Source organism: Lolium perenne, chromosome 3 (assembly GCF_019359855.2).
Source record: "Lolium perenne isolate Kyuss_39 chromosome 3, Kyuss_2.0, whole genome shotgun sequence".
NCBI lineage: Eukaryota > Viridiplantae > Streptophyta > Magnoliopsida > Poales > Poaceae > Lolium > Lolium perenne.
Genome location: NC_067246.2, coordinates 317,456,294 through 317,474,854, shown reverse-complemented (window position 1 = coordinate 317,474,854; position 18,561 = coordinate 317,456,294). Strand labels below are relative to the sequence as shown.

Here is an 18,561-nt window from a genome sequence, read left to right as displayed (position 1 = left end):
AATTTCTGTCGATGATTAGGGGTCAAGTGTTGAACTTTAGGTTTCTATGCATTGTCAGAGTCGAGTTTGAATGTACCGAGTCTATCAATTAATTAGAAGTGTTGAAACAAAATTACAACTTTTTAAATTTAAGTTTAAATTGTTTAATTAGAAGATTGAACAATCAAAGAAGAAGGATTTGGTGGACATGCGTGTGGCACATGTGCCGTATTTTCCATCATCTCAAAAACCAACTGGTGTTTTGGTTACGTAAAACACACATTATGCGTCAGGCCGATTTAGGGAGGAGTCGCAGCGGCGACACGCCATGGATATGGTCTGAAGGTTGAAGATGAAGGACATCTCAAAAATTTCGTTGTAATTTTTGTTTTTATTGAAGTGTTTTGTACTGTTCGATAATTCTCTAAATGCCACGGTTGTATTTAACCAATGTACAATCAACTTTGGGTAGATGATCCAAGGCTGATAAACTTTTGGGTAAATAACCAATTCTCCCAAAGCTCAAAAGCGGGGCCTATGCTTTTCTACGTGTTGTCTCTCAAAAATCTGCCCGCTCCTGCTCTTTTTCCGCAGCAAAGGATATCTCGTCTCACAGTTTTGTCAACAAGAAGAAACCCTCGTCTGATCCTGTAAAACCCCCAAAAATATGGAAGGCCACGGACGGACTCTGGCGGCCGCATCGGTGGCAGCGGTGATCGGCGACGGCGACCTCCTCCGTGAGATCCTCCTCCGCCTCGGCTTTCCCCACTACCTTGTCCGCGCCGCCCTCGTCTCCAAGGGGTGGCTCCTCCATGCCTCCGACCCGGCCTTCCTCCGCCGCTTCCGCGACCGCCACCCACCCCGCCTCCTCGGCTTCTACATCGGCTACGTCGGCAGGGCTAAGTTAGTGCCGCTCCCACTGCACCCGGAGCTCGCCGGTATCTCAAGCCGCGCAGCCTCCTCCTGCAACAAAGCCTTTGCCCGCAGACATCATCAGTATATCCAACACTGCCGGAACGGCCGCGTCATCTGCATGTCCTTGGACGCAACCGGGTGGAAGTACGCCCTCCTGTCGCCGCTCCTCGCCGAAGACTCCGAATTGGTCCTCCCTCGGATTCCAACCCTGCTGCCCCACAATGACCACACCCACCTCAATTGGTGGATCTACCTGCCCGAGGACGGGGGCCGCGACGGCATTACCTTCGTGCATCTCTGGAGGGCTGGGCGAAAGGTCTCCGCAGAGGTGTACGTCCTCGGATCCGGCGGATGGGGCGTCCCTAGCACCGCCGCGACAGAGATAGAGCTCCCGTGTCCCATAACCGGCCTTAAGCATATGTTGTGTCCCGTCCATGGCAAGATCTTCACGGCGATCAGCGTTGGGTACACCCTCGGGCTGGATTTGACGGCGGCACGCTTCTTCGTCCTTGAGCACCCACATGGAGCAGGGAGCAATTTCATGCTCTCACATGCGGATTCTGGCATATATCTTGTCAATGTACAAGGGTTTCAGGTCAGTATATGGCTCCATAAGCTTAGGGGCGACGACTACGGTGCAGGTGGTTGGCTGTTGGTGGACACATTTTGTGTCCATGAGGCATGCACACGTGCTGTGGGCGAAAGGTGGGTTGGAGATTGTGCTGACATTGTTGCAGTTGGGGATAATGCGGAGTTTGCGTTCTTGAATCATGCAGCAAGCGGTGCTGTCCTTCATGTTAATCTCAGGAGCAGGGTGGTTCAGAAGGTGTACGATCAACGTGATTCTGGTCATCCGCCGGGGTATGGCTGCATTCGTGTCAGTCCTCTTATGATGATCTGGCCTCCTATATTCCCGGCACTTAACAGATGATATGATCAAGGGGAACGATTCCACTATGTTCAATCTTCACAATATATATATGTACTGGCCTACGTACTACTGGGTATGACTTCTGTACCAGAAAACTTTATTAATTTGGTGAGGTGATCGAAGTGGATCATAATAAAAAAAAATTCTGATGGGTCCGTTTGCAGTTCACTTTCTAATTAATGTGTTCGTATGCTATTTTGATGTGTGTTTCTCTTATTAGTCTGAACTGTGTTCGTATACGGAGTATCTGTCAATACTGTCCAAATGTTAATTACGTAGGTATAATTCTATCTGTTATTGAGCTCTTTGCATGTACTTGTTAGTTGTTACCAAATTGGTTGACAAAATAATAAGCTTAGGAATGCAAAGTGTATACTCTCGTGTCCCTGGCGGACAACACTGCATGCTGCAGTTATGTAACTTGGATATTTAGAACCTATGTTCGTTTCACCTAAAAAGACTGAAGTTTCGGTGTATAGCAAGAGATGCAGCTTAACCGGCCTGTTTCTTGTAAGATTAACCAGTGTGGATAAGACATTGATTACACAAAGATTTTTCAGTAATGACTATTTTCTGGTAATGATCAGTAGACATCAAAATAAAACTGACTTACTACAGCTACTGGAAGAGTACTGCCAGGGAAGCTTCTTTATGCTCCGGATTGGAATGTCGCAAACGATTAGACAAGGTGGCGTATATTTGATGTTCAGTATGTTACGAGCGCTCACGTAACATATATGTTACAGTTTTTTGTGGAAAATATTTTCAATTTTTGTACGAGGAAGGCAGATGCGGTTTTCTGAAATAGTAGACAGTTTAACACTACTTGCCATTGCAGCTCGCCACTTTTTAATTTTTTTGTGCAGCTCTCAGTTAGATCATTTTTCTGGTGAAAAACACAGATTTATGTCTCATGTACACATGAAATTTCTTTTGAATTTTTTGAGACCTGCAAAAGGATAACTGGAGTTTGTGAGCCAAAAGTGATTCAATGTGTAGTAAGTGTCATATTTGTCTTTTTTTTCCTTGTTGGATATATGTGATCACCTTGCTGATTCTTTTGTGGAGATCATCCCGCTGAATTGACTGTCATTTTTTAGACGGTAGGCTCGAGACGGGTCCGACTTTAACTTAATAAAGCCTCAAAATGGCAGAGTTCGTACATATCACTCAACACACACAAACGATAAAGGGAAAAGGTTCCCAAGACCCATCAACATAACATCACAGGGCCGCCACACCCAGGGTCCCCAAACACCAGGCAACATACACTCATAACACACAGGATACACCGTGACGGATAACTCTCCTTTTGCTCCATATGAAGCGCCCGGATACGTCCACTCGTCACGTCCAGCACCGCACGATCTCGCTGTCTAGCCACTGGTTTCCATATCTATAGGTACATAGATAGTTTATAGAGTATGTCAGCCGGTTGGGATGGGAAAGATCCTTCTATAGTGTATTTGTTCCTGGTGTTCCAAAGGGTCCAAAGCAGGGCCGCGCAACATATCGAGAGGACTCGCTTTGATTGTCCGGAATGCCTATCAAGGAATCTAAACACATCTGCATTGTAGGTAGGGTTCCAAGCGCCCCCCAGCAGCTCACGTACCGCACTCCACAAAAACTTGGCCAGCGGACAAGAAAAAAAAGATATGGTTTGTGTCCTCCATTCATCACACAGGGCACATCTCCCCGAAGATGGGTCGTGTCGTGAGTGGATGTTGTCGTTGGACGGCAGGCGCTTCCTAACCAATTGCCATAGGAACACCCTGATCTTCAGAGGGACCGAGACCCTCCATAGCTCGATAAAGTGTCTTCGTGGAGATCCCTGACAAAGCTTCTTGTAAAGGACCGCGCCGAGAAATTTCCGGAAGGTTCCAGTGCCCAGGAGATAACGTCAGGATCCGGCGATAGCTGGCAGACCCCAATCTCACGCAGCATGCCTCTCCATTCCAGCAGCTCCCTTCGCCCAAGGGCCTGCCTCAGCGGAATGCGCACTCCCCCTCGGCGGCCGCCCTCGCAATGGAACACTCAGGTTCGACAGTCAGTGCAAATATGGTGGGGAACCGGTCCTTCAAGATGCATGCCATGACCTTGCCACCAGTCAAGCCAGAATCTGGCAGACCGCCCATAGCCCACCTAGTGTTTTGCCCCGAAGCAAAACCGCTTTGACCTTTTGGATTGCATTCCAGAACTAGAACTCATTGCGGTGTGAGTCCACCAGTAGATCCTTGGTCCTAAGGTATTTGTTACGCAGGATATCCGCCCACAAGCCCTGAGCCCCAGCATACAGCTTCCAAATCCATTTTCCCATGGGGCAGATATTCATGAGATAAGTATCCATAATACCAAGTCCCCCTAAGGACTTAGGTCTGCACAGTGCTTCCCAACGGACCCAATGAAATTTCCGCCTAGGTCCCTTGGCCTCCCAAAAATACCTAGCGCGATGTCTGTTAAAGGTCTGATTCAATCCTCTCCCCAACATACGTACACACCCCCATGGCATGCATAAGCAGGTTGGATAGACAAGCGTTGATAAGTACCAGCCGCGCCGCGGAGGACATATATATAGTAATGTGAAAACATATATTATTATAGTGCGCCGTCTCAAACGTCCCGAGCCTGATGCGCTCGTCGCCGCTCCGGATCTCGGCGTAGAAGGTGTCGTTAGGCCGCGCGCGGACGCCGGAGCGGTGGAGCCAGGTGATTTCTCTCGGCAGCCCATTCTCTTTAATCCTTCTCATAATCTCGTGCCAGTTTTCCATCCTTTCTACCATCACAATATGAAAGATAACTTTACCTGTATGATCCTTCTGATGATCTCGTGTGCCAGCTTTTCATCCTCTCTACCCATCACAATCGAATTTCAGATCAATCGGTCAATGGTGCTACTTATTTTTGATTCACCTCGCTGGTATTCAGGCAAATTCGAACTTATATAAACCGGTTGGATTAATTGTTTTTTTTGGAATGTTAGCAGGAGAGCTGCTAAATTCATTGATTAGGTAGAAGTTGTGTTACAAAAAGAGCGAGAACCAAGGCATGAAAGTCCCTAGTCGCCAAAACAAAAACAAAAAACAAAACAAAAGAAGTGATAAAAGAGTCCAGGCTACGAAGTCAGCCTGGGTCGAAAGGAATCTTAGCTCCCGCCATGTTCCAAAGGATCGCCTCGTCTCGAATTCTGGTTACAAGACCTGCCACCGATAGCTCCTCATGTTGAAAGATTCTCCGATTTCTTTCTTTCCATATCTCCCACGCGGCGAGCAAAATTAGAGATTGTGCCCCTTTCCTTTTATCCGCGGGAGAGTTTTGGTGGCAAAGAAGTAGCCACTCCGAGATAGAGTTGATGCCCGTCCAAGACGATGGGTTTAATGCCGTGATATGCGAGTAGGAGGCCAGCGCGGACCACACTTGCCTACTCCACGGACACTCCGTAAGAAGGTGCCATGGGGTTTCGAGGTTGCGGAAACAAAGTTGGCAAAAATAATTGTTCTCCCAACCCCTCCTTTGGAGCGCATCAGCTGTGAGGATTCTATCCATAGCTGCAGTCCATAAGAAGAATTTGCATTTCCCTGGCGCCCAACATCGCCAAATAGTGGCGGTGAGTTCTGAAGAAATGGCACCAGAGAATTGCATAAGATACGCGGACTGTGCAGTATATTCTCCGGACTCCTCCGGCTTCCAGCGGATCGAGTCCATCACGGTATCGTCCAGCTGCACCACGTCGATGAGCCTAGCAAGACTCAGAAGCTCCGGTAGCTGCTCATGGTTAAGCCCATATTTGAGGTCTGAGAGCCACGTATCATTTGCCATGGCCTGCTTGACCGTTCGGTTCTTGCGGGAGGCAATTGCAAATAGGGATGGTGCCAACTCCCTAGGTGCCACGCCCTGTAGCCAGCGATCTTTCCAAAAGTTTGCAATGGAGCCATCACCAATGGTAATCTCCGTCGCTGCTGCAAACAGCTCACGGTCAACGGCATCACACGGCAAAGCAGTTCCCACCCACGGCCTCTCCGGGTTTTTCCATGCCAACCACAACCACCTAAGCCGCTGATGCGTACAGTAGCAAGTTTTCCCTCAGAAAGAAACCTCCAGCAGCTGAATCCAATAGGTTCCGCGAAGAAAAATTCAATCCTGCATAGAAGGTTTGGATGATCATCCAAGTAGTCAGTCCATGGGTTGGGCAATTCTTTACCAAAGATTTCATTCTCTTCCATGCTTGAGCAACATGTTCATTATCTAATTGCTTAAAATTCATTATGCTACTTCTCAAAGATATAATTTTAGTAGGAGGATAATATCTACCAATGAAAGCATCTTTACATTTAGTCCATGAATCAATACTATTTTTAGGCAAAGATAGCAACCAATCTTTAGCTCTTCCTCTTAATGAGAAAGGAAACAATTTTAATTTTATAATGTCACCATCTACATCCTTATACTTTTGCATTTCACATAGTTCAACAAAATTGTTAAGATGGGCAGCAGCATCATCATAACTAACACCAGAAAATTGCTCTCTCATAACAAGATTTAGTAAAACAGGTTTAATTTCGAAGAATTCTGCTGCAGTAGCAGGTGGAGCAATAGGTGTGCATAAGAAATCATTATTATTAGTGTTTGTGAAGTCACACAACTTAGTGTTTTCAGGAGTATTCATTTTAGCAATAGTAAATAAAGCAAACTAGATAAGTAAATGCAAGTAACTAATTTTTTTGTGTTTTTAATATAGAGAACGCAAACAAGATAGTAAATAAAGTAAGAGGTATGTACGTTTTTAATCCCACAACTTGTATCCCGGGTGCATTTTAGTCCCACTTCTTGCAAATAGTGCATAGGTAGTCCCACAACTTGCTTAGCCAGTACTAATTAGTCCGAGTTGTGCCACAGCGGCTGGATCTGGATTTTAAACTTTACAATTTAGTTCACTAAAAGAATTAGGAGATAACCAGGCTAGGTCCTTCCGCATTCAGTAGTGATGATTTTACAAAAAGGAACCTGAACTGTCTATTTGTTACCTTTTCTCAGAGGATGAATACAACGAACATAACGCAATTCACGGCCAAGAACTAGGAGCAGTTGCCGACGAGGACGACGCGCGATGAGCAGTCGACGCAGCGCTGGCCATGCGCTACCGCGAGTTCAAAGAAGATCCGCCGCATTACGGTACAACCAATTTCTGTAATCTGTATCACTCGTTTCCTGTTTGCCCTCTCGCAGCCATGCTCGTGGTAGAGGTGAAGTTGTCCGTATTTTTTCTTTTTTGAAACAGAGGTAAAAACTTTGCCTCATCCATTCATTAAGTAGAAGGTGTTCGGTTTTTTCCAAAGCAACTCTACCAAAGCACACCCATAACCACACACTCCGCCACAAGGGCATATCTAGCCACCCTGGCTACCCACCGAAGCTACACAAGAAGCTCAAGTCGGCCTATGCCAAACAGATGGTTTTTCGAGGAGAGACCGCACTAGTAGAAAAAGGGGCAACCGTCTAAGCCTTTAGTACCGGTTCCCTTACGAACCGGTACTAAAAGGGTCATTTATACCGGTTTCTCCGTCCAGGCGGGCGAGGAACATCTGTACCGGTTTGTGAGGGTCTTTTGTACCGGTTCGTGTTACGAACCGGTACGAAAATTCTTCAGCCCAAATTTCACGCGTGGGTGGGGCCAGGGCTCGACCTTTGGTACCGGTTCATCTAAAGAACCGGTACTAAAGGGTGCCTCTATATGATCACATCGCCCCTCGATCCCTGCTCATTTCCTCTTCTCCTCTCTCTCTCACATTTCTAAATATTTTGCACCTCTCACGCTTCAACAAATTTTCATTTTTTCTCCACCATTTTCACAAGATTAACGGCATCCATCTATCCAAGGGTTAGCAATATCATCCTTTCTTCCGGCGTTCCTAATTTAGCTCATTTCTTTGCTAGTTTTAACGCGTATTATTTTTCTAGTGCTAGAAAGGTGTTCAATGAAATGCCTCAGTTAAGGATTTCATTTTTTTATATGCAATTTGAGCTTAAATTAAAGTATATTTTGTAGGTTTTAGTATCATCCCCGTCCTCACCGCCGTCGATCGCCAGCATCGTCCCCTAGCCGACACCGTACCACCTCGGTGAGCCTCTTCTTTTTTATAAAAAAAACTTAGTTTTATGTGATGAACTTGAATATTAATTAAGTTGGTCACTCATATATCCATGATGTTGTGTAATTAATGATTTTTGATATACTTATATAATGTAGATGAATCGACAATGGATGTACGGTGACCGGTGCCATCCCGACTTCATTAATGGCATGCATTGTTTTCTTAACGTGGGTGAGGCAAACAGGCGGTCGAATGGTTTCATTTATTGTCTATGTAGTTCCTGTAAGAATATGAAGGATTACTCTACCTCAAAGACCCTTCACGTCCACCTGCTTGAGAACGGTTTCATGCCCAGCTATAATTGTTGGACCAAGCACGGAGAAAGAGGGGTTATATTGGAAGACAACGAAGAAGAAAAGGATAGTGACAACTATCCTATGCTCACTGAAGACGGTGATAGTAGAATGAGGGAAGATGAAGCTGAAGAAGAGCCCATTTTTTATGAGCCGAATTTTGATGACCCCGATGAAGATTTGGGTCGGGCCATTCTTGATGCAAAGATAAACTGCGGAAGTGAAAAGGAGAGGTTGAAGTTGAAGAAAATGTTAGAGGATCACAACAAACTGTTGTACCCAAATTGCGAAGATGGCCAGAAAAAGCTGGGTACCACGCTGGAATTGCTGCAATGGAAGGCAGAGAATAGTACTTCTGATAAGGGATTTGAAAAGTTGCTGAAAATAATAAAGAAGATGCTTTCAGGGGAGAACGTATTGCCCTCTAGTACGTACAAAGCAAAGAAGGTTGTCTACCCTCTAGGATTAGAGGTGCAGAAGATACATGCATGCATCAATGACTGCATCCTCTACCGCGAGGAGTACGAGAATTTGAATGCATGCCCGGTATGTAGTGCATTGAGGTATAAGATCACGCAAGATGATCCTGGCGATGTTGAGGGCGAGTCCACCCCAGGAAGAGGGTTCCTGCAAAGGTGATGTGGTATGCTCCTATAATACCATGGCTGAAACATTTGTTTCAAAACAAAGAGCATGACAAGTTGTTGGGATGGCACAAAGAGGACCGTAAAAAAAATGTGATGCAGAAGATAGCAAGCATGTCAACTACAATATTAAATAGCATAGGTGACAGAGGATCTCCTTGACGCAACCCTTTTCTCGTCTGAAAGTAATGACCAATGTCATCATTAACCTTGACACCTACACTCCCTCCTTGAACAAACTGTTGAACTATTCGACTCCACTCCGGAGCAAAACCCTTCATTCTCAAAGTTTGTTGCAAAAAGGGCCATTTCACTTTATCATACGCCTTTTCAAAGTCAATTTTAAACAAAATCCCATCCAATTTCTTACGGTGTAACTCATGGATTGTTTCATGAAGAATGACCACCCCTTCCAAAATATTCCTTCCTGGCATAAAAGCTGATTGTGTTGGTTTTAAAATTCTTGGGGCAATCCCCGTTATCCTATTAGTACCAGCCTTGGTAAAAAATTTAAAACATACATTTAATAGGCAAATAGGTTTATATTGTTGTATTTGAACCGCATCTTCTTTCTTGGGTAGTAAAGTGATTACGCCAAAATTCAATTTGTAAAGAGGCAATTCCCATTACTAAACTGAGTAAACAACGCCATCAAGTCCTTCTTCTATTACATCCCAAATTTTTTGATAAAACTCAGCTGGAAAACCATCCGGTCCAGGAGCCTTATTAAGTTCCATTTGTGATATTGCCTCATACACCTACTCTTCAGAAAAAGGAGCTGTAAGGATTTCATTTTCAGCCATCGATATTTGCGGTATATCTTGTACCTCTTCCTCTATTAACGAAATATTACTTGGTGCTGATGCCCCAAATAGTTTTTTATAGAACTCAGTAATATAGACCCTCAAATTATCACCCTACAATTGTACCTTCTTGTTGTTCCAACTGAAATATTTTCTTTTTTCGATGTTTACCATTAGCTATCAAGTGAAAGTATCTCGTATTATTCCCTCCCTCTTAAATATGTTTAATTTTTTCTCGTTGAGCCCATTTCGACTCCTCTTTCCTTCTTAACTTATTTAAACTTTCATTTGCTTTCTTAAGCTCTTCCATTTCATTCAAATTCAAAGGGTTCATTTCTGCTTTCATATCCAAATGATCAATAATAGATAACAATTTCTCTTTTTCTTTTTTATATTTACCACTTTGATTCTTCGCTCATCCCTTTAAAAATCTCCTAATATGCCTTAACTTATTTAGCCAAACATCCATGGGATTTGCTCCATGTACAACTGAACCCCACTCCTTTACTATCATATCATAAAAACCTTCTTGTTTCAACCAATATAGCTCAAATGAGAATTTCGACTTATTCCCAAGATGAGCTTTAATTCCCGAATCAATAAGGATCGGGGTATGATCAGAATCCGCTCTTGTCAATGCCCGTACAGTGACAAGTGGAAACTTTTGTTCCCACGATATAGATGCTAGAACTCTATCTAATTTCTCATATGTGGGTTCACTACGCCGACTTGCCCACGCAAATTGTCTACCAAATAGGGCAATTTCACGGAGGTTTAAGTGCTCAATGATTGCGTTGAAAACAAAAGGCCATCTCGCCCTAAAGTTATCATTGTTTTGCCGCCCACGCGGGACATTGGCACCCCGGCCTTGGTATCCGCGGTCCTGGAAGGCACCGCGCCCTTGGAACCCGCCACGACCCTGGTAGCCTCCTCGCCCCGCGTTAAAACCTCTTCTCCCCGGATTGAAACCACCGTGGCCGCCGTCGCCATTCATGGTGATCACCGGAGCTTGCCGCCGCACAACCGGCTCCCCCGATTCGATTTTTCTCCAGGCTAAACCTAGGATGTTTCGGAAGCCCCGTCCCGCGAGCGCCTCACCCACCCTAGCCTGTCTAGACAACCGATCACCGTTTGATGGAGGCACAAGAGATCTGCGATTTCTTGCATAGAATGGGCCACACTGATCCTTATTGATTTTATTTGGGATGGCCCGCAACCTTGCCAAGCCCAATACAGGAGATTTCGAAATGTCCACTTTTTCGGATCATGTGCCCCCCTGCTGCCGCCGGCGAACAACCGTCCACCCCTCCGAACTATCATCCAGGAAGACAGTCGGCTCCAAGACCGGCCTGACCAAAACCTTTTCCTTGCCAGAGCTCTTGTCCAACGACAAAAGGTTAGGTGTAGCATGATCTTCCAGCGAAGAAAATGCCATGGCTACCTTAGCCGCCAATCGCTGCTGATCACGCCGAAGCATTCTCTTATGGAAACGTCGTGACAACTCCGAAGAGCTCTCAACGATGTCCCTAGCACTTACCTGTGTCGGCGTCGAAACTAGATACCTGAACGTCTTGTCGAGGTCCGCGAGTGCGGAGTCATCTTCCTCTTCCCCTTGATCATCCTCGCCTAAAGACTGCAACGACCAGAACCTACTCCCGCTGATCCACTCCGGCGAGCGGAGTTCTCCTCCACCGATAGGTTGACCTGCCGGCGTTGGAGATCCAGGATCGCCGCCCGTGTCGCCTGTCCTAACGGTCATTTTGTTCATGTAATAGTGGTTAACTAGCTCGACCACTCGAAGATGCATTTCTACCTCTGTGCCTTCAGTTCCTGTATCTCATGCTTCCTTCCTCACCAGTTTTACACTGTCATCTTCTACTTCTGTTTGGTATCTTCCCCTGATGAACTGGTACTGGTTCTGCGAATTTATCAACACAAACAAGTTTTCAGTTTCATGTACATGTACATGTACCTAAAAGCAAGCTGCTAAAGTTGTTGTCGACGAGTGTCCATACAATTGATGCCATGGACAGAATCAAACAGTGATCTGCAAAGTCTAAACTCAAACAATGGAGCCTAGGTGTACCATTATTTTTCAGGTACCGTCCTGAACCCAAACCCCTTACAGACTAGGTAGTGTACTCAACAACGGATTACAGACTTCTGTCCTCAAACTGAACAAATGCAAAACGAAACAAATGCAGCTCTAACTAAAGAAATGCAGAACAAGTGCTACCTGTGAACCAACATCAGACCAAATTGGTGCCGTCGGCGTCGCCGTCTGATTCCAATAAATTTCGCCGGTAACCGTCGCCCAGCCGTCGCCTTCCGCCCAGATGCTGACCTCTGATTCGAGCCGCCCCAACCTTCAGTCGATCCAATAAGGACTGCCTCTGCCTCCTCCTTCCTAACCTCTCCCGCCTCCGTCTACATCTCCTCCTCCGTGCCCCGACCGTCGACAATCACCGTCGCCTGCCCAGGTAGCTTAGGGTTGAACGGGGGATTCATTTCTATTTCTATTTCCGTCACGTAAACTCATCTCTTCCTGGGACTGCACAGCTGAAAAAATAGAAAGAGGAGGGGGGTTTATGCAATCCGTCAACCACTGTAGTGTGACGCGTGTCAGAGGCACAACGACTCAAGACCAAATCCAGTCCGCATTGCAAGTTGTGGTACCACTCGTGCACATTTTGCAAGATGTGGGATTGAAATGCTCCTTTAATGTAAGTTGTGGGATGAAAAGTGTATATATCTCATAAAGTAAAGCTAGCAACTAATTTTTTTTGTGTTTTGTTTTAGTGCAGCAAACAAATAAGTAAATAAAATAAAGCTAGACAAGACAAAAACAAAGTAACGGCGCCAAAAAAAGAGCTTGATGCGTGCAGTTAACACACGTCCGTTGGGAACCCCAAGAGGAAGGTGTGATGCGTACAGTAGCAAGTTTTCCCTCAGAAAGAAACCAAGGTTTATCGAACCAGTAGGAGCCAAGAAGCACGTTGAAAGTTGATGGCGGCGAAGTGTAGTGCGGCGCAACACCAGAGATTCCGGCGCCAACGTAGAACCTGCACAACACAATCAAAGTACTTTGCCCCAACGTAACAGTGAGGTTGTCAATCTTACCGGCTTGCTGAAAACAAAGGTTTAGATGTATAGTGTGGAAGATGATGTTTGTTTGCGAAGAATAGTAAAGAACAAGTATTGCAGTAGATTGTATTTCATATGTAAAGAATGGACTGGGGTCCACAGTTCACTAGTGGTGTCTCTCCCATAAGATAAATAGCATGTTGGGTGAACGAATTACAGTTGGGCAATTGACAAATAAAGAAGGCATAACAATGCACATACATATATCATGATGAGTACTATGAGATTTAATCAGGGCATTACGACAAAGTACATAGACCGCTATCCAGCATGCATCTATGCCTAAATAGTCCACTTTCAGGTTATCATCCGAACCCCTTCCGGTATTAAGTTGCAAACAACAGACAATTGCATTAAGTATGGTGCGTAATGTGATCAACACAAATATCCTTAGACAAAGTATTGATGTTTTATCCCTAGTGGCAACAGCACATCCACAACCTTAGAACTGTATGTCACTGTCCCAGATTCAATGGAGGCATGAACCCACTATCGAGCATAAATACTCCCTCTTGGAGTTACAAGTATCAACTTGGACAGAGCCTCTACGAGCAACGGAGAGCATGCAAGAACATAAACAACATATATGATAGATTGATAATAAAGTTGACATAGTATTCAATATTCATCCGATCCCAACAAACACAACATGTAGCATTACAAATAGATGATCTTGATCATGATAGGTGATGACCCACAAGTATAGGGGATCGCAACAGTCTTCGAGGGAAGTAAAACCCAATTTATTGATTCGACACAAGGGGAGACAAAGAATATTTGAAAGCCTTAACAGCGGAGTTGTCAATTCAGCTGCACCTGAAAACAGACTTGCTCGCAAGAGTTTATCAGTAGTAACAGTTTTATAGCAGTAGCAGTAGTGAAATAACAGCAGCAGAGTAACAAACACAGCAGTAGTGATTATAGTAAACAGCGGGATTAAAATATTGTAGGCACAGGGATGGATGAACGGGCGTTGCATGGATTGCGAAGATACTATTATTTTCAAAAAAAATGCATTTATGTGTCCCTTTGTTGATTAATGAAAATCAGGAGACCACAAATACAATGGAATGAAATTATTTCCAATATATTTTCCACTCAGTAAAAGTACTTTGCTGTTACTGAATAAGGAAGCAACAATTAAAGAATAAGAAACTATTCATTTCTTTTTACTGAATAAATAGAAGAGATATCAGCTGGTGACAAGAAGCACACATTAAAGCCTAAAACCCAGGTCTGCAATATTGTTCCAGAGAGCATACCAAATTTTACGGATAGAACTTTTTTAAGAGAGTAGTTAAGAAGCACGATGCTTTGTATTTTCTTAGAGAAGGAAAACATATGTATGACAGCAAGAAGCCACAGCCTCTACCAAACATTTTCTTAGTTTCATCAGATTCTATGAGATGATGCATACGAGATTTGTTCTAGTCTTCTATGTCTTCCAATGATTACAGTTAAAATCTGCAACCGCCATGTTGGTGCCATTTTCGATGTACCTAACCGATGCAGGTCCCAGATGAAGAAGAATCAGAGGATGTTGGCCTGCATACTCAGCGACGATGAAGACGCGGTGGTAAAGCTGGCTACCCGAGCGTGAAGGGGCGAGGAAAACAGCCTTCTCCTCTGTCCCTCTCCTCGTCGGTGTGCATAGTCATGTTCGCTGAGGGGCGATGAAGACGACGGTGCTGCTTTTTCCAAGGACAATGTTGGATGGATGAACAACAAGTGGGGATGGAGTCAAGATTGCGGAAAACAGGCAGAAGAATAAAACATCACATCAGTTTGAAAGAAGCTTCCTCCGATGGCATGGCTTTCATCCTTGGGGAACTAAAAGGATAACTTTTTCAACATTGCTTCCAGAATGATGGCGGGAGGGATTTTAATGGTCTCCATGAACCTGAAGCCATGGAAGAAAGAAATATTATCCTACAGGATCTAAGGAGTTTTTTTTCCGATATGGGAGCATGGCCCCAGCCTCTGCATCAATAGATGCACACTGCTAATTTATTTATAAAAAGTAAAGAGTATAGCAATATTTTAAGTCAAGGATCTAAGGAGATGAAAACATAATAAATACTTAGGCTTGGCATTAACCATTCTATATATTTGTTTTCAATTACTGTATATACGAGCAAATCCAATGGCAGGTTCTGTTCTTGTAAGAATACATGCATAGCACCTTACTCAAAGTAATCAAAAGCAAGGACGAATATTAGCACATAGAGCTGGGACAACTAAAAAAATGAAATAGGGATACATTTTATGTAAGGATCATTTTTCCACTTCTAAAAGACAAAATGAATGAAGCATTATATTAGAAAATAAACAGAGTTAGAACAACAAACAACAATATCTAAGTACCTCGCTTTATTTCCCACTAAAATGAAATACAGAAACACTAAAAAAAAATTGTAATCATGTGATTTTTCTGTTTAAGAATGTACATCAAAATAGATACATATTGCACATTAGTGAAATAAGGAAAAGTTACTGGTAAAAATATCATATAAGAAGACCCATGCTTTAATATTTTAGCATAAAATTTGAACATGCATCAATGAACCAACCACTGATCAATCATGAATACAACCCAAACAAATATGGTGCCACACGCTCTGAACTAATCTATTGCACACTGATGCACCCTTACCAGAAACAAGGGCAGCAGACACAAAGATGGAGAAATGGTGTTTTACCTGAACCATGAGCAATACTTGAACATACAAAATAACCGGCCTGTACGGTCTTTCTGATAGCAGAACCACACCTAGAAAGATGCGGTAAAACATAAAGTCGAGAGTTAGACAAAAACTTCATGAATAATAGAAATTGCCCACATGTTTTCAAACAAAGTCAAGGTACTGGGCAAAGTAGAATGAAATGGAGGCACACATTTAAATCTGGGTACTCAGCAACGATTCACACCTGGATCTGGACAAATTAAGAAGACAAGAAGCACACTTGAGGTGTTGTACATTCCATCTGTTCATAGGTACGCCAAGCATGGAAATTTTGTCAACTGGATGTTCTGTACATATAGCTTATACTTGCCATTCTTATCTTCATAAATTTTCAATGTATGTGAATTGTTTTGGTCTGCCAGAAACTTATATCGGAACTCAGAAATAATAAAAGAAGATAATACAAAAAATTCTTACTAATACAGAAGTTCTAAGGATCAAGCCCCGTGAATAAGTGAACTATGCTCCCCATTGTATTAAATAAAAACATAGACCTCCAGTAGGTTGTACAAAGATATTTTAGGAAGGTGTCAGGTGAAAATTCAAAATTTAAGATCATAATAAGTGGACTAATATGGCAGATGAGTTAATCGCTGGGGTATAATCTTATACGACATGTCTCATTCCTATTTATCATATACAGTTATATCAACATTTCTCCATCGACAAATGATTGATATAAGATGATGCATCAAATATTTAAATGTATTCACAAGCCCTGTTCTTCCGCACAATCAGCTACACATCATACAAAAGAAATATTTAATCATACAGTTACCTCGAGAAAATGATCTAGTTTTGTATTAAGAAATGGCCAGATATGTTTTACACCGTGAAGACACAAAGGCTATTACCCAGCTCCCAAGCTTTCATGGTATACCAGACTTGCAATAAGATCCTATATGCTGCTTCTCTATTTGTAGACCCTGATTTTTTAAAGTCCCCCACATGTTTAGTCCAATAGTATATGAACAATTCTTATATCCCTCTCCCCTTTTAATTTGTTCATGCGTGGTAAGCGTTCTCCCTAGAAACCTGAAGAATTTACTGTAGATTTTAAGTTAGGTTCTCCAGTATCTATGAAGTAACTTAAACTCTTCAAGAAAGTTGACCTTTACATTTGCTATAATACTTTCCATCTTTCTTCTCTACATATTATTCTAGGAGCAAAAGCACATAACGTTGGAAGAACTGAGGACAAAAGCAACATAAGGTACCTTAATGGCATGGGAAGGCGAGTACGAAGACCATGAGCCGCATCGCTGGCTGACCTCCTCCATGAGTATGACGAACCAGAGTGAAAATGATTCTGTAGTAGGACGCACAAGGCGAAGCAGGTCAACCGGGCAAAGGGCATGTCAACCTATAAATAGCACATGAGGCTCCTAACAACACATGATCAAAAATGCTGCTTAGAAAGGCACGACATCTACTGTTGTGTACCTGCATCAGGAGAGCAAAACGTTAAAATCAAGAAATGTAGTAGATTCTGAAGCACCCTAGTATGCACGGGTACACGAACAAATTGTTTTCCCAACTCGAGGCACAAACTATGAATACCAACCAAAAAAACAACAGGAGAGTAAGTAATTTAACCTGTAGATCCATCAACGGAGAATTAGAAGCCCACCAGAATTTATAGTTGCAACTATTTCCAAAAAGAGTGACGCACAATTAAACATGACAATAAAACTGGTTTCTAGTAACAGCAAGCCGTGTAACAATATTGTACCTCTTAATCTATAAAAGAGTACAGACATTTAGTTTAATAAATCAGGGATCCATCTCTTTTGCCATCTTTATCGAAAAAATCTCTTTTGCCATCAGAATGAACATACCGTGCTCCTTGTTGACCTGAATGTTATGTTTCCCTAGTCACCAAACAAGCAGAGAACACATAACACATGAAAGGGTCAACTAACATCTTGATCACGCCTATGAATTGAGTTCAAAGATGAATGAAGGGATGGGAGAAAGAACAACCTGGACATGGCAAGCCTCGTTGTCGCCTCATGTATCTAGTCACTAAATAGCCTCCATGGCCAGAGCTCCATGTATCTATACCCATAGCCATCAACCAGAGAAGATAAAAAGGCCGGTCCGAGTGGCAACCCACACACCTTCCGCTGAGACATAGAAAGGAGGTCGTGGTAGCACAGAGGACCATCAGTGGGTTTGGGTCCTAAGCCAACATCTTCGACATACTCCTCAAAATTATATAGAACCTCAGTTCTTCTAACTCAGAAGTGTTCTAGTACATTCTGAGTTACCTGCCAATAATACATTGATCATAGAGTAATAGGTCAATACTCTAAATTATTTCAGTAATACTACCTAGACCAGTGTAAGGATTGACTTAGAATACGAAAGAATTTGTAAAAAAGAGAAAGTGTATAAAGAAAAACATGTATCAACTAAATTTATCAGCAGCATAGAATACAACAACAGCAAGAATTGTTGTTTATTGACCTAAGTACAGAAAGAATACACCACTTACCTATTTAATAATTTGGAGTTAGATAGTCAATATGTGAAGGAAACAACATCTGTGTGGCACAGGTGGCCCCTGAACCTGCAAAATGTGTGGGAGTCATCAAATAAATCAAATGTTGCATACCACAACTGTAGATTGCTATCTGAATAATTCATCTTTCATACATCCAAAAATTTCTTCATACTAAGGTCACACTGTCGAAGATCACACAATTTACTGACAAACTGTGCATCACATCTCTTTTAGTTTGATCACAATTCGGAGCTCTTCAACACTTCAGAGCTCTTTTGCTGCTAAAGCTATAACAGAGATATGAACCTCTACTATCAGGCTATGGTGGTAGAGCGCAGTGAGAAATTCTCCAGCTGGTTGAAGTACAAGCTGAGATGTCATAAAATGATGCGGTTTTGGGCTCTACTTGGTTAAGGGCGTGTTCGGCAATCCTCCAACTCCCAACTTCCCAAA

General features: G+C 43.2%; 1 pseudogene; it reads left to right on the top strand.

The window, feature by feature from the left end:
* The first annotated feature begins 646 nt into the window (after positions 1-646).
* Positions 647-1,942, top strand: LOC127340333 (uncharacterized; annotated as a pseudogene).
* Positions 1,943-18,561: the final 16,619 nt, after the last annotated feature.